Source organism: Heptranchias perlo, unplaced genomic scaffold, assembly GCF_035084215.1.
Source record: "Heptranchias perlo isolate sHepPer1 unplaced genomic scaffold, sHepPer1.hap1 HAP1_SCAFFOLD_50, whole genome shotgun sequence".
NCBI classification, from domain to species: domain Eukaryota; kingdom Metazoa; phylum Chordata; class Chondrichthyes; order Hexanchiformes; family Hexanchidae; genus Heptranchias; species Heptranchias perlo.
In genome coordinates, this window is record NW_027139516.1 from 1,529,616 (window position 1) to 1,554,289 (window position 24,674).

At 43.7% G+C, this 24,674-nt stretch overlaps 4 non-coding genes across 4 annotated transcripts; 2 read left to right on the forward strand and 2 right to left on the reverse strand.

Annotated features, from left to right (window-relative positions):
- Positions 1–87: 87 nt before the first annotated feature.
- On the reverse strand, positions 88–170 carry trnal-cag (transfer RNA leucine (anticodon CAG)). Its single transcript has one exon. It is a non-coding gene; the product is annotated as a tRNA-Leu (tRNA).
- Positions 171–399: 229 nt separating this feature from the next.
- On the forward strand, positions 400–472 carry trnai-uau (transfer RNA isoleucine (anticodon UAU)). Its single transcript has one exon. It is a non-coding gene; the product is annotated as a tRNA-Ile (tRNA).
- Positions 473–6,259: 5,787 nt separating this feature from the next.
- On the forward strand, positions 6,260–6,331 carry trnae-cuc (transfer RNA glutamic acid (anticodon CUC)). The gene has a single exon. It is a non-coding gene; the product is annotated as a tRNA-Glu (tRNA).
- Positions 6,332–24,106: 17,775 nt separating this feature from the next.
- Positions 24,107–24,179, reverse strand: trnam-cau (transfer RNA methionine (anticodon CAU)). The gene has a single exon. It is a non-coding gene; the product is annotated as a tRNA-Met (tRNA).
- Positions 24,180–24,674: the final 495 nt, after the last annotated feature.

A 24,674-nucleotide genomic window follows, 5' to 3' on the forward strand; every position in this document is an offset into this window, starting at 1 on the left:
TGGGAGGAGCAAATCAACTGGGCAGAAAAATCAGCTGCAGCCCAATCCACAAAGAAAATACTTCCACGTTTTCGTAAAAATAAGGAATGCCAGAAGTGGGATTCGAACCCACGCCTCTAGAAGAGACTGCGACCTGAACGCAGCGCCTTCGACCGCTCGGCCATCCTGACGACGGACAGCAGCTTTCATTCTGCATCATTTCTGCACTGTTGGTCAGTGAAAGCAGCATAAAAGTTAAAAATGGCACTCGCCCAACGTGGTGCTCAAACCCACTACCCTGAGAGTTTTTAAAGAAAAGGGGGAACAGTCACTGTCTGTATCTCTTGCTGCACTTGAAACAACACATTCCAAGTACGAGCAGAGAGAGGACACCATTCAGTTGCTCATTGTGTTGAACCAGTTTCTGTAGTGGAGCGGTTATCACGTTTGCTTTATACGCAAAAAGTCCTTGGTTCGATCCCGGGTGGAAACATTATTTTGGAAATTGTTCTCCATGAACATCCAGATCGAATTTCTTCTCGTGCCAAAAAGGGAGACAATGGCCGCTCCCTTCTTCTATCGAAGCTACATTTTTCACTTCATTAAACAGATAAATTTGAGTGAGAGAAAACTGATTCTCAATGACGCTCATTTCAAGTTTTATTCCCTTCAAATCTGGAAGGCTTTGAACAGAGTGGCTTTTGAAAGGAGTTCGTTGGGTGGGATCGACCAACTTTTTCCGCAGGTGGGAGACGAGGGAACCGAATCAATCACATACCAAGTTCTCCTGAATTATAAGTTGCAACGGGAAACCGACCAACAAAAGCCCTTTCATTGACCGTGGAGGTTCAGACAATTTTCTGATAACAAAGCGCTCAATCTATTTCTCTTGTCTGTTTCCCGATGTTTCCGGATACTGTCTGCATCTCTGTCCTGTGTTTATCTCACTATGTGTCCACCTGCAGGGTGTTTTTTGAACTAAAACGTGTGTTTGTCTTCCGTTTGATGCATAAAATAAATGAGGTCATCAGGTGCTTCCCTCTCTGACACTGGGGAACCAGAGGCAGACTTCAGAGCAGGGTTCTGTTCATTGTGAAGACGCAAAGAAAATATGAATTGCAGAATTATACAAACCAGCTCCAAGGGAAAAAACTGTGACCTCACCGTGATTTGAACACGCAACCTTCTAACCTGGAGTCAGACAGGCTACCGTTGCGCAACGAGGCCTGAGTGCTGCAATAGGTGTTTGTTTCTATCAACGTTTGTTAAGCACCGCTTGAGAGCGAACAGATTGGGTTCGCTTTCAAATGCCCGCTCACTCCCACCGGATGTCAGGCAGCATCAGAAGTGTCCTTCACCTGTCAGCGGCAGCATGGCGCTCGGTTCCATCGCCTGCTGTCAGCGGACTGCAGCAAATCCAATTACATTCATCCTGCACCCAGAATTATCACATCTCAGGAAACAGATGTGGGAAACTGCTCAAGATACATAACAGGAGGGAAAACTTCTGAAAAACACTTAGACTTTCGGTGTTTAGACTTCGATTAGAACTGCAAAAAAGAACGTGTGAAAATATAAACTGTATGTGTGATGTTGATATATGTAGGAAACTGCTCAAAATACATAACAGGACGGGAAACGTCTGAAAAACACGTGGACTTTCGATGTTTGGACTTTGGCTGGAACTGCAAAAAAGAACGTGTGAAAATATAAACTACGGGTGTGATGTTTATATATAAAGTGAATGTTTGTTCACGGATTTGTCCCGTTACTGTGGTAACTATGGGTTGTTAATCCATCAACAATAACTTCCACTTGATTTTAGCCCGAGTGGTTACAAAATAGCAAGTTTAAGAGATTGACTTACAACAGAGTTGCACCACAGCTGTCTTCAACATTACATTCAACAGTATTATTATTGTAATACAACTGTCTACAGATTACATTAATGACAAGCAATCAACACAACCTGACCTGTCTGCGAATCCAGATATATCAGACCTGACCTTTGGGGACAGCCTGTGGCAATGGACTTCTGACTGTCCCCTATTGAGAGTTCTAACATTTGAGAAGGGAGCATGCCCTATCTTTATACGATTCGGCTGCATTGTTCTGTACGTAAGCACCACTGATCTTAACTCATGGTCGTGAACCATCCCACTTTGCTGACTCTCAGAAACCACCAAAGATTATTTAATGTCTTAGTGTTTATTTAGCCTTTCTCTGTCATCAGGTTTTAGATGCTTATACTAGGTTAGCACAACCTGGAGTTCAGGTGTCCAGGACACCCAAGTTTCTCTGGACATCAACATTTAATAGTTTCTCACCATTTCAAAAATGTTCTGTTTTTCTGTTCTTCCTCCCAAAGTGAATAACCTCACATTTCCCCACATTATACTACATCTGCCACCGTCTTGCCCACACACTGAACCTGTCTATATCCCTTTGCAGACTCTTTGTGTCCGCCTCACAGCTTACTTTCCCATCTAGCTTTGTATCATCAGCAAACTTGGATATATCACACTCGATCCCTTCATCAAGTCATTAAAAGTCTTCCATAGGCTTATAAATAGTAAACGGGTCGTAAGCGGAGGGATAAGCCCGATGAGGGACCAAAAGGGAGATCTTCGCGTGAAGGCATATGGCATGGCTGAGGTACTAAATGAGTATTTTGCACCTGTCTTTACAGAGGAAGAAAGTGCTGCCTAAATCACTGTAAAAGGGGAGGTAGTTGGGATTCTGGATGGGGTGAAAATTGATCAAGAGGAGATACTAGAAAGGCTGGCTGTACTTAAAGTCACCTGGTCCGAATGGGATGCATCCTCGGTTGCTGAGGGAAGTAAGGGTTTAAATTGCAGAGGTCCTGGCCATAATCTTTCAATCCTCCTTTGACACAAGTTTTGGTGCCAGAGAACTGGAGAATTGCAGATGTTCCACCCTTGTTCAAAAAAGAGTGTAAGGATAAACCCAGCAACTACTGGCCAGTCAGTTTAACCACGTTGGTGGGAAGCTTTTAGAAATGATAATCTGGGACAAAATTAATAGTCATTTGGACAAGTGTGGATTGATAATAGAAAGCCACTGTGGATTTGTTAAAGGCAAATCATGATTGAGTTTTGTGATGAGTTAACAGAGAGGTTTGATGAGGGCAATGTGGTTGATGTTGTGTTTCTGGCCTTTCAAAAGGCGTTTGATAAAGTGCCACAAAATAGGCTTGTCAAAAGGGGCGATAGTGGCTGCTTCTTTATTCTTTAAAAGCGCTTTCTTTTATTTCACTCAACAGATAACTTTGAGTGAGCGAAAACTGATCCACAGTGACTCTTATTTCAAGTTTATACCCTTTTAATCTGAAAGGATATATTGTCCTTGGAAGGAGTGCAGCACAGATTCACCAGATTGTTACCAGGGTGCAATGTGTTAAATTATGAGAAGATGTTATATAAACTCGGCTTAACGTCACACAAATCACACTGCAAAAAGTTTTCATTTTTGATACATACATTAATATCCTGCACTTGGATATACAGGGTATAATTTCAAAGTTTGCAGATGACACGAAACTCGGGAATGTAGCAAACAATGTGGTGGATAGTATCAGATTTCAGGAGGACATCGACTGCCTGGTGAAATGGACTTTATTAATAGAGGCATGGATACAAAAGAAACAAAGTTATGCTGAACGTTTATCAAACTTTGGTTGGGCTGCAGCTGGAGTATTGTGTTCACTTCTGGGCACCGCACTTTAGGAAAAATGTCAAGGCCTTGGAGAGGGTGCAGAGGAGATTTACCAGAATGGCAACAGGGATGAGGGACTTCAGTTATGTGGCGAGAATGGAGAAGCTGGGATTATCCCCTTAGAGCAGAGATGGTTAAGGGGAGATTTGATAGAGGTATTCAAAATTATGAAAAGTTTTGAGAGAGCAAACAAGGAGAAACTGTTTCAAGTCTCTGAGATGATTCTTTTAATTACCATTAATAAACCCACAACTTTCTGTTTCGCACTGAACGAAATGCTAACAAGTTTGCCGAGTGACTGTCGAAACGAGGCTCACTTTTCTGACTTTCATCCCTTCTCATTTTACGCACTTTATTTTAGGAGTCTGCTTAAAAGTGTTCAGTGGTGATGAGACCAGGAATCTGGTGCAGCCGTTGTTGAATGTGAAAGGATTGCAGCCCAATTCACACGAGAGAAAGCTCGCGCCTGGAAGTTTGTGAGGAGCAAGTTCCAGCAAATTGTTTCTGACCCGGGATTAAACCGGGAGTTTTTCGTGTGTGACGCCATTACACCACGAAAAATTTATTTAGTCTAGCCCAGGTCAGATGGAAGTGTAAAGGGAGAAAGTGAACTGCTGACTCCCACTTCTGGGGGATATCACAAAGAGCTTCATAGAGGGGTAATCAAAAACATAGAATCATAGAAACACAGGCGGCCATTCGGCCCATCGTGCCTGTGCCAGTTCTTTGAACTAAATGGTGCAATTTTAAAGGGGCTGCAGGAATAGAGAGACCTGGGGGTATACGTACATAAATCTTTGAAGGTGGCAGGACAACTTGAATAGATTATAAAAAAAAAGTATTCGGAATCGTTGACTTTATTCATGGAAGCCTAGAGTACAAAAGCAAGGAACTTATGCTAAACCTTTATAAATCACTTGTTAGGCCCAGCTGGCCACCACACAATTCTGCCCACCACACTTTAGGAAGGATGTCAAGGCCTTGGAGAGGGTGCAGAGGTGATTTACTGGAATGGTGCCAGGGATGAGGGAATTCAGTGAGGTGGAGAGACGGGAGAATCTGGGGTTGTTCTCCTTCGAGCAAAGAAGGCTAATGGGAGATTTAACAGAGGTGTTCAAAATCATGAAAGGTTTTGAAAGAATAAAAAAGGAGAAACTATTTCCAGTGCCAGAAAGGAGGTGACCAGAGGACACAGATTTAAGGTAATTGGCAACAGGGGTGAGATGAGGAGAATTGTTTAACGCAGCGAGTTGCCATGATCTGGAATGCACTGCCTGAAAGGGTGGTGGAAACAGATTCAATAATAATATTCAAAGGGGAACAGGATAAATACTTGAAGGGGAAAATTTTGCAGGGCTATGGAGAAAGGGAAGGGGAGTGGGTCTAATTGGATAGCTCTTTCAAAGAGTTGGCACAGGCACGATGTACCGAATGGCCTCCTTCTGTGATGTTTCCATGCTGTGATTCTATGTTATGGAGGATTTTCTGATGTCGTGGATATTCGGGGCAGAGGACCAAGTGGGGATTGAGCTCGACGGCAAGTGTATACAGTTCGTTCAAAGGACTGAAGCCGATGGTTTCATTCTTCCCGTCGTTTAGCAGCAGGAAATTACTCGGCCATGCAGGCGACTTTTGTCTTCATTCATGGGATGTGGGTGTCAATGGCAAGGTCAGCATTTATTGCACATCCCTAATTGATCTTGAGAAGGTGCTGGTGAGCCACCTTCGTGAACTGTACCTTTCATTGACCGTGTCATTGACATTTTGTGGATAGAGAGAAACTATTTCCGCTGTTTGGGGATTCTTGGACGAGGGGGCACAGTCCAAAAATTAGAGCCAGATCTTTCAGGAGTGAGATTAGAAAACACTTGTACACACAAAGGATGGAAGAAGTTTGGGACTCTCTTCCCCGAACTGCAATTGATATTTGCTTAATTTCTAATTTTAAATCTGAGATCGATAGCTTTTTGCCAACCGAAGGTATGAAGGGATATGGGCTGTTCTATAGTTCTCTCTATAGTTGTTGCCTTTTGTTTAAAGCATATTTTCGTTTAAAGCTCGGTTTAGAGTTGAGCCGCTTGGCGTCAAAACTTGCAGTGGATCGAGACCGGATTGCTTATTGCAGGAAAAGCAAATCAACTGGGCCGAAAAATCAACCGCAGCTCAAGCAACAAATAAAATAGGAGTCAAAATAACTGATGTGAGAAGTGGGATTCGAACCCACGCCTCCGAAAGAGACTGCAACCTGAACGCAGCGCCTTAGACCGCTCTGTCATCCTGACTGATAAATTATTTCTTCACTCGCCACCCTTTGCACATTGAGACCCCCCAGAGAAAGTTTCACTCACTCCAGTCCTTGGTAAGATAAATGCTGCTGGAAAGGCTCGGTGAGCGGGATGCCACCTCCCCGGGTTTTCCTGAGCCTATTGTACTTTATTCCTATTTAATCACGGGAATATCCGCAATCGGGAGCTAAAAAGAATTAAAAGCTGAATCACAGAGAAAGCGAAATCCATATTACACCTGATAAACCAACTAACAGAGCTCCCTGGTGGTCTAGTGGTAAGGATTCGGCGCTCTCACCGCCGCGGCCCGGGTTCGATTCCCGGTCAGGGAAGTAACTTTTGAACACTTGTCGCATGAACGAACTCAAAGTCTGTGGGAAGAAAAAAAACAACCATTGTTTTCATCACCATTAATTAACCGATAACGTTATTTTCCAGAATGAAAGGCTACTGAGGGAAGTTGGAAAACTTTAATAATTTATTTTGTGCGATGAACTTTTTATCCCTTCTCATTTTACACACTGTATTTTTAAGGGCTCGGTTTATAATGTTCAGTGCTCGTGAGACCACGAATTTCTGTTAAATTTAACAGGACCGGCTATTTCACAGAGAAAAAATAAATTTGCCCCAACATAATGCGGCTGTCCGAGATTGAACCGTGGACTTTTCACGTGTAAAGCGAACCTGACAACCGCTACACTACAGAAACTTCGGTTCTGGTTATCAGCCAGAAGTTCGAATGACTGCATTGATTCTCTTTCACAACTATTCAATTGATCGAAGTTGCACAAGTCACAAAAGAATAATTTAAAAGGCTAACGGAATGTTCGGCTTTATCTCAGGGGGCGGGAATATAAAGAAGTGGAAGTTATGTTCCAGTTATGTTCATTTCAAAGTTATTAAACTCCCAAATGTGACCTGCCTTGTTTGGACAGGGTTGACCCTGACGTCACAGCCTCAACAAACCATATTCTCAACATTTCCATTGGGAATAGGAGGAGGCCATTCAGCCCCTTGAACCTGTTCCGCCCTTCAATTAGATCATAGATGATCTGTTCCTCAACTTCATTTCCCCGCCTTTCTCCCTATCCCTCGATACCCTTACCCAACAAAATCGATCGATCTCAGTCTTGAAAGCTTCAATTGACCCCCAGCATCCACAGTCTTTTGGAGGACAGAGTTCCAGACTTCTACTGCCCTTTGTGTAAAAAAGTGCTTCCTGATTTCGAACCTGAATGGCATGGTTCTAATTTTAAGGTTATGTCCCCCTCGTTCTTGATTCCCCAGAGGAAATTGATTCTCTATCTCAATTCTATCGAATCATTTAAACATGTTAAACACCTCGCTCAGACCGCCCCTCAATCTTCTATACTCGAGGGAATATGAGCCCGGTCGATGCAGCCTGTCCTCATAAATTAACCTTTTTAGCCCCGGTAACATTCTGGTGAATCTGCTCTGCACCCGCTCCAAGGCCAATCTATCCTTCCTGAGGTGCAGTGTCCAAAACTGAACGCAGTTACTCCAGACGCAGTCCAACCAGAGCTTTATATAACTGGAACATAACTTCCACTTCTTCATATTCCAGCCCCCTGAGATAAAGGCTAACATTCCGTTCGCCTTTTAAATTATTTTTGGACCCGTCCGTTAGCTTTTACTGATTTATGCAAAAGAACCGTTAATTCTCTCTGCTTCTCCACAGTTCCGAGCTTCTTACCATTTGGAAAATACCCTGAACATCGGTCCAAAGTGGATTACCCCACATTGAACTCCATCTGCCATAGTTTTGCCCACTCACTTAATCTATCAATGTCCCTTTGCAACTTTCCAATCGCATCCACACGACTCACTGTCCCACCTAACTTAGTGTCATCAGCAAACTTGGATATACGACTCTCTATTCCTTCATCAAAGTCATTGATAAATATGGTGACAAGCTGAGACCCCAGTTACAGATCCCTGGGGGACACCACTGGTCCCATCCTGCCAATTGGAGTATGTACCCATTACCACTACTCTCTGTCTCCTATCTCCTAACCAATTCTCTACCCATGTCAATACGTTGCCTCAAGTTCCATGCGCTTTCATTTTTGCCAACAGTCTCTTGTGTGGCACCTTATCAAATGCCTGTCGGAATTCTATATTAATAATATCATAGGAACATAGGAGCATCGGAACATAGCCTTTGTATGTAGAAGTGTTTTCTAATCTCACTCCTGAAAGGTCTGCCTCTATTTTTTAGACTGTGCCCCCAAGTCCTAGAATCCTCGACCAGCGGAAATAGTTTCTCTCTGCCCATCGTGCGTGTGCCAGCTCTCTGAAAGAGCTGTCCAGGTCGTCCCTCTCGCCTGCTGTTTCCCCATAGCCCTGAAAAAGTTTCCATTCAAGCGTTTATCCAATTCCCTTTTGAAAACTGTGAGTTAAGAAAAACAATATTGAAAGGGGTGCTGGGGCCTCTGCAGCGTCGATGTAGAGTGTGTGATGATTGAAGTTATCAAGATGGTTGCTTTACACATGGTATGTTGTGCAATCATCCTGAAATATCTTCAATATCCAATACAAATTGAATTGCAAACCTGATGGACAAACACTGAAAAACAAGTCACGAGTGAACGCCAATCACCTGGGACCCGTTTTCAGCCTCACGGCACTTTAAATAAAGTGAAATAACTTTGCATTGAAAAGATTTGGAACTTGCATCTGTGCCTTTATCTGTTCCATTTCTTAAAGTTGCTGGCGTCTGATGATGTACACGCCTCTGCTCCCTCTATTGAACAAGAAAGGAGGTGTTTGACATTGACGGGTCCTGATGGTTATGAACCCATCCTTGACATTGAGTGGGTTCGCGTCCCTTAAACGGCGTCAGCTTTAGCCCAGCGGTGAATTTCGCAGCAAACAAGTTCGACACCGTCTCACTACGGACGCTGACTGATATGTTTGTTGTTATTTCTTTCAGACCTAAATAAATAGTAACCGTGATTTTTAATTTGCACCATGTGATTTTTAGGTCGTCGCCTTTAAATGTTTCAAAGGCGACTCCTAATTTATGATAGTCCGGCCATTTCACCAGCCGTGTTGAAAACAAAACATGTCTCTGCTTTTCGCGTCTTTTTTCGAAAGGCAAAAAATATATTTCCCGTCACCTCTGAAGGATGGACAAGTACATTTCAGAGTGCTGAAGCAAGTTTACCGAGCTAAAATCGTCTAACCTCGTTAAAGGCGCTATAGATATATGCAAGTAGTTGCTGTCTGTTTCTGTGGCTGTCTTTTTTCTGTGTGTCCATCTGCAGGTCGATTTTGAATCAATACCAGTATTCGTGTCAGTTTGTTGCATGAAATAAACGAGAGTATTAGTCGCTTCCCTCCCTGCCACTGGGTAGGCACTGAGTCAGGGTTTTGACCAAACTTCTGTTTCTTTTTGTTGAAAAAGCAATTAAAACCTTCATTCTGGGATTATCCAGTGTCATGTGAGCGGTGAAAGAAACACTGACCCCGATGTGATGTGAACACGCAGCCTTTTGATCTGGAGTCCTGGATTTTTATTACACATATGAATGTTTCTCAAACACCGATTCATTTATCCCACCTTGGTTGAACAGATTGGGTTTATCAAATCTCCGCCAGGTCCCACGGGGTGTGAGACAGGATTGGAAGCAGCCTTCACCCCCAAATGCACTGGCTTTCGTTGCCTGCTTGCAGCGAACTGCAATAACAGGGCTGGGAGATATGGACTTTGTTCACATTGAATCAGCAGTATGAATCGTTAAATATTCACTCATTTTTAATGGGAACAATGTTTTAAAATGCTGCCGCCTGGTTTCGAACCAAGGACCTTTTACGTGTGAGGCGAACGTGATAACAACAACACTACGGAAACCTGACGGCTCAAGCTCCGTGTTAGGGACATAAACCCTCAGCCAAACTAATTTCCGTATCATTATCCAGGAGCTCATTTCACAGAGATACATTTACTGCGCTGTATTTCGGAAGGCTGCAGAGAAGGATAGGTGACGATGGTCAGGCAGGGAATCCCAGAGCATCGCGCTCACACAGACATTTCACTGTTTTTTTCATGTGCCTGATATCCGACAGCAGTGCAAATTATGGCGAATCAGGCATGCTCAGATGACATTGTTCACAGAGTGTTTTCTTGCAGACAATTCACACATTAGAAAACTTGAAATGAGATTAAGAGATCGGAGTCATTTAAAGTGCTCCCATTTACTGCAGATCAGGAATTAAAACCTGGCACCGGCTTCAGTGCAATCAGAATGAGGCAATGAATCCGAAAGTGGGAAGAAAAAAAGTGCAATTTTCGTCCCTGGGTGGGCTCGAACCACCAACCTTTCGCTCAATAGCCGAACGCGCTAACTAATTACGTCACAGAGACAATCCGCAAGATGCACTAAAGCAGCGTGTCACCGAGCCAAAGTTACATGTTGCAGCCAGAGAAATGCAATTGACCACTATCAGTGTTACTATTCCAGAAATAAAGGATGGGACATTGTTTGTGGAAACATGGAAACGGTCTGGTCTCGCTCACAGCATCGATATCACCGCCAACCAGCTCTCCTGCAACCGGCGCGCCAACCGGTGCTTTTTCTGTCAGTTCTTTGGACTGTGGGAGAACCTTCACCACACTGACTGCAGCGGTTCAAGGAGGCGGCTCACCACCACCTTCACAAGGGCAATTGGGGATGGGCAATAAATGTCGGCCTCGCCAGCGACGCGACGCCCACATCCCATGAAAAAATAAAGAAAAAGTGTTGTGAGCGTTCTTGCGCTGATGTCAGGTTTTGATCCCTGATCTGCAGTAACTGGGAGCGCTTTAAATGGCTCCGACCTCTTAATTTCAAATACAACATCAGAGTAACTGTTCCAGGGGGACATGCCGACTCAGCTGCGTCTTGGCCGCCTGTCTGGTCAGTCCTTTATTCGTCTCCAATTCCGTTTCCCTAAGCGTGTCCGGGGATGGGTTATGTGGAGAGACTGGAGAAGCTGGGATTGTTCACCTTCGAGCAAAAAGAGGTGAAGGGGAGATTTAATAGAGGTGTTCAAATTATGAGGGGATTTTCATAGAATGGATGGGGAGAAGCTGTTTCCATTGGCAGGAGAGTCGATAAGCAGAGGATACAACCTGCATTTATATAGCGCCTTTAACGTAGTTAAACGTCACAAGGTGCTTCACTGGAGCGTTATTAAACAAAACATGACACGAAGCCACATAAGGAGATATTGGGACAGGTGACCAAAAGCTGAGTCGAAGAGGTAGGTTTTAAGGTATGTGTTGAAGGAGAGAGAGGCGGAGAGGTTTAGGGAGGGAATTCCAGAGCTTTGGGCCTCGGCAGCTGAAGGCACAGCCGCCAATGGTGGAGTGATTAAAATCGGGGATGCGCAAGAGGCCAGAATTGGAGGAGCACAGAGATTTTTTTTATTCGTTCATGGGATGTGGACGTCGTTGGCGAGGCCGGCATTTATTGCCCATCCCTAATTGCCCTTGAGAAGGTGGTGTTGAGCCGCCTTCTTGAACCGAGGCAGTCCGTGTGCTGTTATGTCGTGAGTTCCAGCGACGATGAAGGAACGGCCGATATATTTCCAAGTCTGGATGGTGTGTGACTTGGAGGGGAACGCGCAGTTGGTGGTGTACCCATGTGCCTGCTGCCCTTGTCCTTCTAGGTGGTAGAGGTCGCGTGTTTGGGAGGTGCTGTCGAAGAAGCCTTGGCGAGTTGCTGCAGCTGCAGTGCATCCTGGTACACACTGCAGCCACAGTGCGCCAATGGTGAAGGGAATGAATGTTTCGGGTGGTGGATGGGGTGCCAATCAAGCGGGCTACTTTGTCTTGGATCGTGTCGAGCTTCTTGAGTGTTGTTGGAGCTGCACTAATCCACTCCTGACTTGTGCCTTGTAAATGGTGGAAAGGCTTTGGGGAGTCAGGAGGTGAGTCACTCGCCGCAGAATACCCATCCTCTGACCTGCCCTTGTCGCCACATGATCTGGGAGGGGTGTAGATTACAGAGGTAGGGTGGGGCGATGGCCATGGTGGGATTTGAAAGCAAGGATGAGAATTTTAAAATCGAGGCGTTCCCGGACAGGAGGTTTGACTGGAACGTCACACCGTCCCCTCCCGTGTTTACTTCCACAAACGTACATTGGGACAGGGCTTGGGCGGATTTTTCTGTGTCTCACCCGGGGCCGCTGAGTCTCCTGCAGTCCCCCCGATCACCAACTCACCCAGTTTGTACATTTAAACCGGAAAAAGTGCCTTGCAAAGGGCAAGAGATGAAGGCAAGGCTGCAAACTCTGACAAAAAATTGATTATCCACCAGCGAGGTTTGTGTACCTGAATCGCTAACTCTTCTTTCAAAGTTTTGACATTCATTGGACGACACGCGGTACCTACAGACTTGTCTCTTGCATTCACAGTGAAGAGGAGGGCCCTTTTCACTCGCACGCCAGCAATTGTGATATCAAGAAAAAGTTGGCGGAGAAATTCTCCATTTCAGCGAAAATGGAGCGCTGGGGTCCGCTCATGAGTGCAGCATAAAAGTTGAAACTAGCACCCACGATCCTGAGGTGAATGACTCTACCGACTGAGCTCGCCAAGCCTGAGGAAACTGCTACTTCCTTGTCTGTCGGGCCCATCAATGTGTCAGAATCAAGCACCCGGGCGTTTAAGCAACAACCAACTGAACTAAGACGGTTCACTCACTTGTCCCAACACCTGCTGTGCCTTAACTTGCTCACCGCTACCAGTAGTTTATTTTGAAATGACGCTTCCCTCCCTGGCACCGCAGAACTGGTGACCAAAGTTCCGTTTATTGTTAAAAAGCATTAATTCCGAAATTATCCAGGCTCCTATGAATGGTAAGATAAATAGTAACTTCGACGTGATTTGGACACGCAGCTTTCTGATTTGGCGTCAGATGCGCTACCGTTGCGCCACGAGGTTAACTGATGGCATAGATTATATATGTAAATATACTTATTACTTACTTAAATATATATGATTGATGCAATGTTCCCTTGTGGTTGGGAATAGTTCATTGCACAAAAATAATTCAAGTCTGTGAGACACTTATTGTTCTTTTCAATCACCATTCATACGTTCTGTTACACACTGAAGGAAATGCTAACTTGTTTGCCAACTGACAATTGAAACGTTAATAAATCTTTGTGCTTTGCATTTCATGAACTTTTATCCATTCCCATTTTACATACTGTATTTTAGGAGTCTGCTTAAAAATGTTTAGTGCTTATTATACCAGGAATCTGGTGCAGCCGCTGTTAAATTTAAATAGGTTTGTAGCCCCTTTCACACTTGAAGAAACTCGACCCTGGAGGTTTATGGGGAGCAAATCCCAACAAAATGCTTCCCTCCGAGATCAAATCGGGGACTTTCTGCGTGTAACTGGTGAACATGATAACCGCTACACTACGGAAACGACAAACGTTTCGGTCTCAGGTCTGAAGGAAGTGTCAAGGGAAAACATGAACTGCTGACTCTCTTTACACTGACTCTTCACGAACATTTCATCGATCGAAACTATACAAGTCACAGGGAAAAAATGTCAAAGTCATTAAACTCCAGAATTAGCCCCAAAATCTATCAATCTCAGTTTTGAAATTTTCAATTGACCCCCAGCCTCAACAGCTATTTGGGGGAGAGAGTTCCAGATTTCCACTCCCCTTTGTGTGAAGAAGTGCTTCCTGACATCACCCCTGAACGGCCAAGCTCTAATTTTAAGGTTACACCCCCTTGTTCTGGACTCTCCCCACCAGTGGAAATAGTCTCTATCTGCCCTGTCAAATCCTTTAATCATCTTAAACACCTCAATTAGATCACCCCTTAATATTAGATTCTCAAGGGAATGCAAGTCTGGTCTTTGCAACCTGTCCTCATAATTGCTTATCAAGGATAGCCACCAACAAGTGTTTTACGATAGCTGGCTCTTGAGTGCATTGTTTTGTATCCGTGGGCTGGTTCATCCAGGGGTTGATTCTCGCTTTGTGGTTATTAATCCAAATATATAAGAGGTCCTGGTTTAAATCCCGGAGGAGCCCTTATTTTACTTTTGATCTTGAACTTCAAAGACTGAAAAGTCCCCAAATCAGCCCACGTGAGTGAAACAATTCCTATGTTTCATACTATTACCTAACACAGCTGCCCAACTTGGTTTTGATGAAAGGTCATTGACCTGAAACATTCACTCTGTTACTCTCTCCACAGATGCTGCCTCACCTGCTGAGGGTTTCCAGCATTGTCCATGTTATCAGAGTATCACTTCCCTCATCACCTAACTACACTCCTCCACTAGATGTCGCCTTGTGGTGCAAACAGGCTCCTTCCGCACAGCCCGGTGTTCTGCTTTAGGCATTAATTGTAACTATAACTTTTGAACTTGTTAGTTAAAATATATGGCTTTGCCCATTGACCAGAAAGCAGAATGGTGGTTATCTCTCACCAGTACAGCCCTTTCCCGCTGCATCAGCTTGGAATGATACGGAGCAATCATACAGATGTCACACCTCTCCTGCTTCCCTGTGAAGCTGTTAAGACGAATAGCACACAATGCTGTCTGACACACATACACACCAGCTCTGAATGATTTAAATGCCTTGTTATGATTGTCAGAGAATTGTTTATATCAAAAGGATAATTAACTTACGAGTATAATGACATCAGCTACAATACAAGAGTTTCTGGAATTCAGAATCTACTAGTCTCTATATTAAACAAATGCATGCATATAAAATGAAGCAAATCTGTCTTATGGTAGTAGTTTCATTCTCCCAACAGAGATTTAGACTTCCTTACTTCAGAGGCAAAAGCTAAAGGTTAATATTCCTTCAATATAAAGACTAACTCTTTCCTTACAATACAGATATCCCAAACTAATATAACACCTCAAATTGATAGAGGTTCTCAAACTAAAACAGTATCTCAAACTGATACAGTACCTCAAACGGATAGAGAATCTGAAACTAATATTATACCTCAAGCTAATACATCATCTCAAACTAATAAAGTACCTCAAACCAATACAGTACCTCAAACAAATAAAACACCTTAAACGAATACAGTATCTCAAACCGATACAGAACCTGAAACTAATATAATACCTCAAACGAATACAGCATCTCAATCTAATACAGTATCTCAAACTAATAAAGTACCTCAAACTAATACCGCACCTCAAACGAATACAACGCCTTTATCTAATACAGCATCTCAAATTGATAAAGATTCTGAAACTAATCTAATACCACAAACTACTAAAACACCTCAAAGTAATACAGTACCTCAAACGAATACAGCACGTCAAACTAACAGAGCACCTCATACTAATAGAGCACCTCAAGCTAATACAACACCTCAAACTTGAGCCTTGAGGAAGAGTTTATTGAGTGTATTAGGGATGGATTTCTTGAGCAGTATGTAATTGATCCTACAAGGGGGCAAGCAACCTTGGACCTGGTCCTGTGTAATGAGCCAGGATTAATTAATAATGCCCTAGTTAAGGATCCCCTTGGAATGAGTGACCATAACATGGTTACATTCCATATCCAATTAGAGGGTGAGAAGGTTGGTTCTCAAACAAGCGTACTGAGCTTGAATAAAGGAGACTGTGATCGTATGAGGGAGGAATTGATTAAAGTGGACTGGGAAAATAGATTAAAGGGTAAGACGGTACATGAGCAGTGGTGTTCATTTAAGGAGTTATTTTACAACTTTCAAAACAAATATATTCCACTGAGGAAAAAAGGGTGTGAAAGAAATAACAGCCATCCGTGGCTAAGTAAAGACATTAAGGATAGTATCCGATTAAAAACAAGGACATATAAGGTAGCCAAACTTAGTGGGAGGATAGAAGATAGGGAAGTTTTCAAAAGACAGAAAAAAGTAACTAAAGGATTGATTAAGAAAGGGAAGATAGATTATGAAAATAAATTAGCAAAAAATATATAGCAAGAGTTTCTATCGTTATTTAAAAAGAAAAAGGGTGGCGAAGGCAAACGGAGGTCCTTCAGAGGATGAGACCGGGAAATTAATGGTGGGAAACATGGAGATGGCAAAAATGCTGAACAAATATTTTGTTTCAGTCTTTACGGTAGAGGACACTAAGAATATCCCAACACTGGACAAACAGGGGGCTTTAGGGTGGGAGGAGCTAAATACGATTAAAATCACTAAGGAATTTGTACTTAGTAAATTAATGGGACTCAAGGCGGATAAATCCCCTTGACCTCATGGCTTATATCGTAGGGTCTTGAGGGAAGGGGCAGTGGGGATTGTGGATGCTTTGTTAATAATTTTCAAAAATACTCTGGACTCGGCAAAGGTCCCGGCAGATTGGAAAACTGCTCATGTAACACCCTTATTTAAAAAGGGTAGTAGACAGAAGGCTGGAAATTATAGACCAGTTAGCCTATCATCTGTGGTGGGTAAAATTTTGGAGTCTATTATTAAGGAGACAGTAGCAGAACATTTGGATAAACATAATTTAATAGGACAAAGTCTGCATGGCTTTACGAAGGGGAAGTCATGTCTGACAAATTTGCTTGAGTTCTTTGAAGACATAATGTACAGTGTGGATAAAGGGGAACCAGTGGACGTAGTGTATTTGGACTTCCAGAAGTCATTCGACAAGGTGCCACATAAAAGATTATTGCTCAAGATAAAGAATCACTGGATTGGGGGTAATATTCTGGCATGGGTGGAGGGATGGTTATCAAACAGGAAGCAGAGAGTTGGGATAAATGGTTCATTCTCGGACTGGCAACCAGTAGCCAGTGGTGTTCCGCAGGTGTCGTTGATGGGTCCCCAACTCTTTACAAACTATATCAACGATTTGGAGGAGGGGACCGAGTGTAACATATCGAAGTTTGCAGATGATACAAAGATGGGAGGGAAAGTAGAGAGTGAGGAGGACATAAAAAACCTGCAGGGTGATATGGACAGGCTGGGTGAGTGGGCGGAGATTTGGCAGATGAAATACAATATTGGAAAATGTGAGGTTATGCACTTTGGCAGGAAAAACCAGAGAGCAAGTTAGTTTCTCAATGGCAAGATAGTACTGCAGTGCAAAGGGATCTGGGGGTCCTCTTGCAAGAAAATCAAAAAGTTAGTATGCAGGTGCAGCAGGTGATCAAGAAGGCCAACGGAATGTTGGCGTTTATTGCTAGGGGGGTAGAATATAAAAACAAGGAGGTATTGCTGCAGTTATATAAGGTATTGGTGAGACCGCACCTGGAATACTGCATACAGTTTTGGTCTCCATACTTAAGAAAATACATACTTGCTCTCGAGGCAGTACAAAGAAGGTTCACTCGGTTAATCCCGGGGATGAGGGGGCGGACATATGAGGAGAGGTTGAGTAGATTGGGACTCTACGCATTGGAGTTCAGAAGAATGAGAGGCGATCTTATTGAAACATATAAGATTGTGAAGGGGCTTGATCGGGTGGATGCAGTGAGGATGTTCCCAAGGTTGGGTGAAACTAGAACTAGGGGGCATAATCTTAGAATAAGGGGCTGCTCCTTCAAAACTGAGATGAGGGAAACTTCTTCACTCAGAGGGTGGTAGGTCTGCGGAATTTGCTGCCCCAGGAAGCTGTGGAAGCTACATCATTGAATAAATTCAAAGCAGAAATAGACAGTTTCCTGGAAGTGAAGGGAATTAGGGGTTACGGGGAGCGGGCAGGAAATTGGACATGAATTTAAATTTGAGGTTAGGATCAGATCAGCCATGATCTTATTAAATGGCGGAGCAGGCTCGAGGGGCCGATTGGCCTATTCCTGCTCCTATTTCTTATGTTCTTATGTTCTTATGTAAACTAATAGAACACCTCAAACTGATAAATCAGCTCAAACTGATACAGCACCTCAAGCTAATACAGTACCTCAAACTAATATGTTACCTCAAATTAGTACAGCATCTTAAAATAATACAGCACCTCAAACTAACGCAACACCTCAAACTAATACTGTAGCTCGAATTAATACAGCACCTCAAACAAATACAGTACCTCAAACTAATACCGTACCTCAAACTAACACTGTACCTAGAATTAATACAGTACCTCAAACAAATACAGTACCTCAAACTAATACCGTACCTCAAACTAACACTGTACCTAGAATTAATACAGTACCTCAAACAAATACAGTACCTCAAACTAATACCGTATCACGAATTAATACAGTACCTCAAACAAATACAGTACCACAAAATAATACCGTACCTCGAATTAATAAAGTATCTAAAACAAATGCAGCACCTCAAACTAATAGTGTTCCTCAAACAAATACAGCACCTCAAACTCATAATATTCATCAAACTAATCCAGCACCTCAAACTAATACAGCACCTCAAACTAATAGTGTTCCTCAAACTAATCCAGCACCTCAAACTACGACTGTACCTCAAACAATCCAGCACCTCAAACTAATACAGTACCCCAAAACTAACCATAAACTGAAATGTCAAAGTCCGAACAGGAGAAGTAGGTTGATCTTGACAGGCAGCGGATCTGTTAAGAGGATATTAAGCTGTAGGAGAAAGTCCCGTTCAGGAACTGCAGATGTATTTCTAAATGAATTTTTTGCATCTGTTTTCACTATGGAGAAGGACGATGTAGACATAGAAATACGGCAGGGGGACTGTGATATACTCGAACATATTAACATCGAGCGGGAGGAGGTATTGGCGGTTTTAGCAGGCCTAAAAATGGATAAATCCCCAGGCCCGGACGAAATGTATCCCAGGCTACTGTGTGAGGCAAAGGAGGAGATTGCGGGGGCTCTGACACATATATTCAGAACCTCTCTGGCCACAGGGGATGTGCCAGAGGACTGGAGAACCGCTAATGTAATACCATTATTCAAGAAGGGGAGTAGGGAAAAACCGGGGAACTACAGGCAAGTGAGCCTAACATCAGTGGTAGGAAAATTATTGGAAAAAATTCTGAAGGACAAAATTAGTCTCCACTTGGAGAAGCAAGGATTAATCAGGGATAGTCAACATGGCTTTGTCAAGGGAAGATCATGTCTGACTAATTTGATTGAATTTTTTGAGGGGGTGACTAGGCGTGTGGATGAGGGTAACGCTGTGGATGTGGTATACATGGATTTCAGTAAGGCCTTCGATAAAGTCCCCCACAGTAGACTGGTCAAGAAGGTACGAGCCCATGGAATCCAGGGTGCCTTGGCACTTTGGATACAAAACTGGCTTAGTGGCAGAAGACAGAGGGTGATGGTCGAAGGTTGTTTTTGTGACTGGAAGCCTGTGGCCAGTGGGGTACCACAGGGATCGGTGCTGGGTCCCTTGCTGTTTGTGGTCTACATTAATGACTTGGATATGAATGTAAAAGTTATGATCAGTAAGTTCGCTGATGATACAAAAATTGGTAGGGTGGTAAATAGTGAGGAGGATAGCCTCAGTCTGCAGGACGATATAGATGGGTTGGTCAGATGGGCGGAACAGTGGCAAATGGAATTTAACCCGGAAAAGTGCGAGGTAATGCACTTTCGAGGGACTAACAAGGCAAGGGAATACACAATGAATGGGAGGACCCTAGGCAAGACAGAGGGTCAGAGGGATCTTGGTGTGCAAGTTCACAGATCCCTGAAGGCGGCGGAACAGGTAGATAAGGTGGTAAAGAAGGCATATGGGATACTTGCCTTTATTAGTCGAGGCATAGAATATAAGAGCAAGGAGGTTATGATGGAGCTGTATAAAACACTGGTTAGGCCACAGCTGGAGTACTGTGTGCAGTTCTGGTCGCCACACTACAGGAAGGATGTGATCGCTTTGGAGAGGGTGCAGAGGAGATTCACCAGGATGTTACCAGGGCTGGAGCGCTTCAGCTATGAAGAGAGACTGGGAAGATTGGGTTTGTTTTCCTTGGAGCAGAGGAGGCTGAGGGGGGACATGATTGAGGTGTACAAAATTATGAGGGGCACAGATAGGATGGATACTAAGGAGCTTTTTCCCTTCGTTGAGGGTTCTATAACAAGGGGACATAGATTCAAGGTAAAAGGCGGGAGGTTTAGAGGGGATTTGAGAAAGAACTTTTTCACCCAGAGGGTGGTTGGAGTCTGTTACTCACTGCCTGAAAGGGTTGTGGAGGCAGGAACCCTCACAACATTCAAGAAGCATTTGGATGAGCACTTGAAATGCCATAGCATACAAGGCTACGGACCAAATGCTGGAATATGGGTTTAGATTAGACAGGGCTGATGGCCGGCATGGACACGATGGGCCGAAGGGCCTCTATCCGTGCTGTATAACTCTCTGACTCTATGACTCTATGATTCGAGCAGAGAAACACGTGGTACGTAATATCACCGCAGGGCCTTCCATGGTCGGCCTAATTCAGTACACCATCCCCAGTACATTTCGTCTGAAGCTCATCACTGGATGCCTTTCAAGTAACCTTTGCTGATTTGTTGCAGTTCAGTTTGGGTTTGAATAGAGTTGTTTCTTTACCAGCATAGCTTTATTGGGGCGAGGGGTATTTGAGTTTGTACCGGGAAATTTGTAGCTGTCAATTGCTAATTGATCTTCAATTGACTCAATACATTTCAATTAAACTATCACAAAAAGACGGACTATTCCTGCACCCACTCCCCGCCCCCTCCCAGTGTTCCAACTTACTCCACTTCTCCATCGCTGCTTCTGCCAAACTCTAACTCTGTCTCTAATTATAAATCTGCCCATCGTGCTCTCTTTCTACTAATTTTATTTTCCTTTATCTCTTTCAACTATATCCATTGTTATTTTCACCTTATTAAAAATCAGTATAAATCTCCTAGACCGATTCGTATGTATCATTGTCTCTCCACTGCTTTAAATGTATCTATCTATCTATATATTTATCTAACCATCTATCTATCCTTCTATCCATCTATCTCTCCATCTATCTATCTATCAATTCATCTATCTCACTATCTTTAAATCTCTCTATCCATCTATCTATCCATCCATCTATCTCTTTTTCTATCTATATATCTCTCTATCCATCTATCTCTCCATCCATCTGTTTAAATATCTATCTATCTATCTATCTATCTATCTATCTATCTATCTATCTATCTATCTATCTATCTATATATCTCCCTATCCATCTATCTATCAATCTATCCATCCATCCATCTATCTATCCATCCATCTATCTATATAATCTCTCTATCTATATATCTCTCTATCCATCTATCTATCTATCCATCCATCTATCTATCTATATATCTCTCTATCCATCTATCTATATATCTATCTACCGATCGATCTATCTGTTTCTATCCATCTATCTATCTCTATAACTACCTATCTATCTACCTTTATCTCCCTATCTCTCTATATCTGTTTCTCCCTCCACCTTTTTATTCCCCTGTTGTTGTTTCTATATCGCTTTCTGTCTCTCCTCCTTCATTACTCAAGTTTATCAAATAACTTTCTAATCTTTATCAAAAAAATGCAATATTAAAGCATGAGCATGAGGTAAATTAGCAAATTACAAGGTGGGGTGGACTCAGTATGTCGGTCTGTGAGGACGTCACCGAGCCCTCTTCCTTCTTCAGGCTGCTGATCACAGAAGTCTCCCTGAGCAGCTTCTGGAAGAAGAAGCGCGAGCACTTCTCGTCCTGCTCCAAGGAGCGGACTCTGGAGCGAAAGATCATCTTTGAGGCCCCTTTAACTGGATGGATCACACCGTGAGATCACAAGGTGAGGTCCCTTTAACTGAACGGTTCACAGCATGAGATCACAGGATGAGGCCCCCTGAACTGGACGGTTCACACCGTGAGATCACAGCATGAGGCCCCTTTAACTGGATGGATCACACCGTGAGATCACAAGGTGAGGCCCCTTTAACTGGACGGTTCACAGCATGAGATCACAGGATGAGGCCCCCTGAACTGTACGGTTCACACCGTGAGATCACAGCATGAGGCCCCTTTAACTGGACGGTTCATACCGTGAGATACGGTCTGTATTGTACTGTATTGCTTCGAAATAGTGAAATTAGTTTTAACTCTCTGTATACTTAAATTTTATGCAGTAATATATGTTTTGTAATAAAAAAAATTCGCAGAAACTTTCGAATCAAACCTCCAAAAGTTATCCATTGCTCCACTGGCCCAGTTTTCAAAAAGCATGCAGTACCTCACATTCCCACAGAGCTGGAAAATGAGCAGTCACCGAGTCAGTCTCGGTCATGCCCACGCGATTCCACGAGTCCGGGCGTGTCAAAAGGTGCACGGTGAACAATCACCAAAGAGAGAGACATGAGCTGCTTCCTTTCGATCGCTCAGCTTGTCGAGCGGTGGACTATAGAACAATTAACATATCAAAGTTTGCTGGTTCGAAGTAATAAACGAGCTTTTGGAGTAAGTAGCTCCAGGCCATTCTCTTAACTTTACAGGCAGCCTGCAGCTTAACATGTTGGCGCTGAGGCACAGGAGACCACTTTTCCTTTGTCAAACCTTAAAGCTTTCTGTGTCTGTCAGAACACGGCTGTTTTGCTCGAGCATTTGGCCCTGCTCACCAGCAGGGAGTGCCTTTGAGTAATAACACGTCAAACCGCTTTCAGGCAAAAAAGTCCTCGATCAGTCAGACAGACAGGGCTCTCGCTGCTCCCTCAAGCTCGGGGCCGCTGTTCCTTTCCTGTGATCTCGTCTGCCTTCCGCAGCCTCGGGCTCTTCTCAGCATCATTCACGATTACTGTGGCTTCCCGTTCTGCTGTTGCTCACTTGCTCACGCTCGATACCGCGAATTGGAGCAAAGTATTGATTGTCGTCAGGGAGGGGGCCAACCCAAGGCGAGATTTCTCTGCTGATCGTGGAGCTGCTTGGAGGCGAGTGCAAAACAACTACTGTGAAGGGCATTGAATAAAGGGGGCAGTAGCAACATGGATACAGAATCGGCTAAGGGACAGGAAACAGAGTAGTGGTGAACGGTTGTTTTTCGGACTGGAGGGAGGTGGACAGTGATGTTCCCCAGGGGTCGGTGCTGTGACTACTGCTTTCCTTGATATGTATTAATGACTTGAACTTGGGTGCACAGGGCAGAATTTCCAAATTTGCAGATGACACCAAACTTGGAAGGGTTATGTACAGTGAAGAGGATAGTGATAGAATTGAAGAGAATATATGGCCGGACACGTGGCAAATGAAATTTAACGAAGAATAATGCGAATTGATGCATTTTAGTAGGAAGAACGAAGAGAGGCAATATTAACAAAAGGCCGCATCTCTAACAGTGATACAGGAACAGAGAGATCTGGGGGTACATGTGCACAAATCATTGAAAGTGGCAGGGCAGGTTGAGAAAGCGGTTAAAAAAGCATACGGGATCCTGGGCTTCATAAATAGAGGCAGAGAGTACTAAAGTATGGAAGTCATGATGAACCTTTATAAAACACTGGTTCAGCCACAACTGGAGTATTATGTCCACTTCTGGGCGCCGCACTTTAGGAAAGATATGAAGGCGTTAGAGAGGGTGCAGAAGAGATTTACTAGAATAATTCCTGGGATGAGAGACTTTAGTTACGTGGATAGACTGGAGAAGCTGGGATTGTTCTTCATGGAATGGAGACGGTTGCGAGGAGATTTGATACAGATTTTCAAAACCATGAAGGGTTTAGACAGAGTGTATGGAGAGAAACAATTCCCATTTGCAGAAGGGTGAAGGACCAGAGGACATAGATTTAAGGTGATTGGCAAAAGCACCAAAGATGACATGAAGAAAATCGATGGGGCGGGGGGTGGGACCAGCTGGATTGCTCTTGCATAGAGCTGGTGTGGACTCGATGGGCCGAATGGCCTCCTTCCGTGCTGTAACATTTCTATGATTCTGAAAGAGTGCTCGCTGAGCAAGTGAGAGATAGCAGGATAGATTCTTGCATTCTCCACTCACCTTTTGACTTGGGTCAATTGTCCAGAAACAAAAGTGGCGTCAGTTTTCAGCGAGCCCATGGTCCATGTACTTCTTAAGCTTCACTGCTTGCTACGGTACAGAGAGGTCAAGGGGCAACAAATCTTTTGGCGTGCTGCAGGAAGCAAAAATTCTTGATTTTGGTCTTGAGCAAAGATGGAAAAAAATAGCATAACGATGCCTTCTCTGAGGATTGAACTCAGGACCTTCAGATTATGAGACTGACGCGCTGCTTACTGCACTAAGAAGGCACTTGATGTATAAAACTCCAGGCAGCTCTACCAAGTAGGACAGTTTGCAAGGTGTAAAATCATAAACTCATCGGCAGTTTGCAAAAACTCTCCATCCAGGTGGAAATCGAACCAACAATCTTCTGAATTTTGGTCAGACACGTTCCCCATTGCTCGACTGGCCAAAGGTGTGTCGAGTAAGTCGGAGCTCACACGCTCACAGCGCCGCGGTATGAGCAGGTACCGAGTCAGTCTCGGTCATGCCCACGCGACTCCACGAGTCCGGGAGTGTCAAAAGGCACACGGTGAACAATCACCAAAGAGAGGGACCTTTGCTGCTTCCCTTCGATCGTTCAGCTGGTAGTGTGGAAAACTTGTAGAGATTCAAACTTGAAAGCACAATCACTCTTAAATCGTTGGTTTAATTCTGGCTCAAAATAATGAACGCGCTTTTGGAGTAAGCGGTATTGAGCTCAAGGCCGCATTCTTAACTTTACAGACTGCTTACTGCTTCAA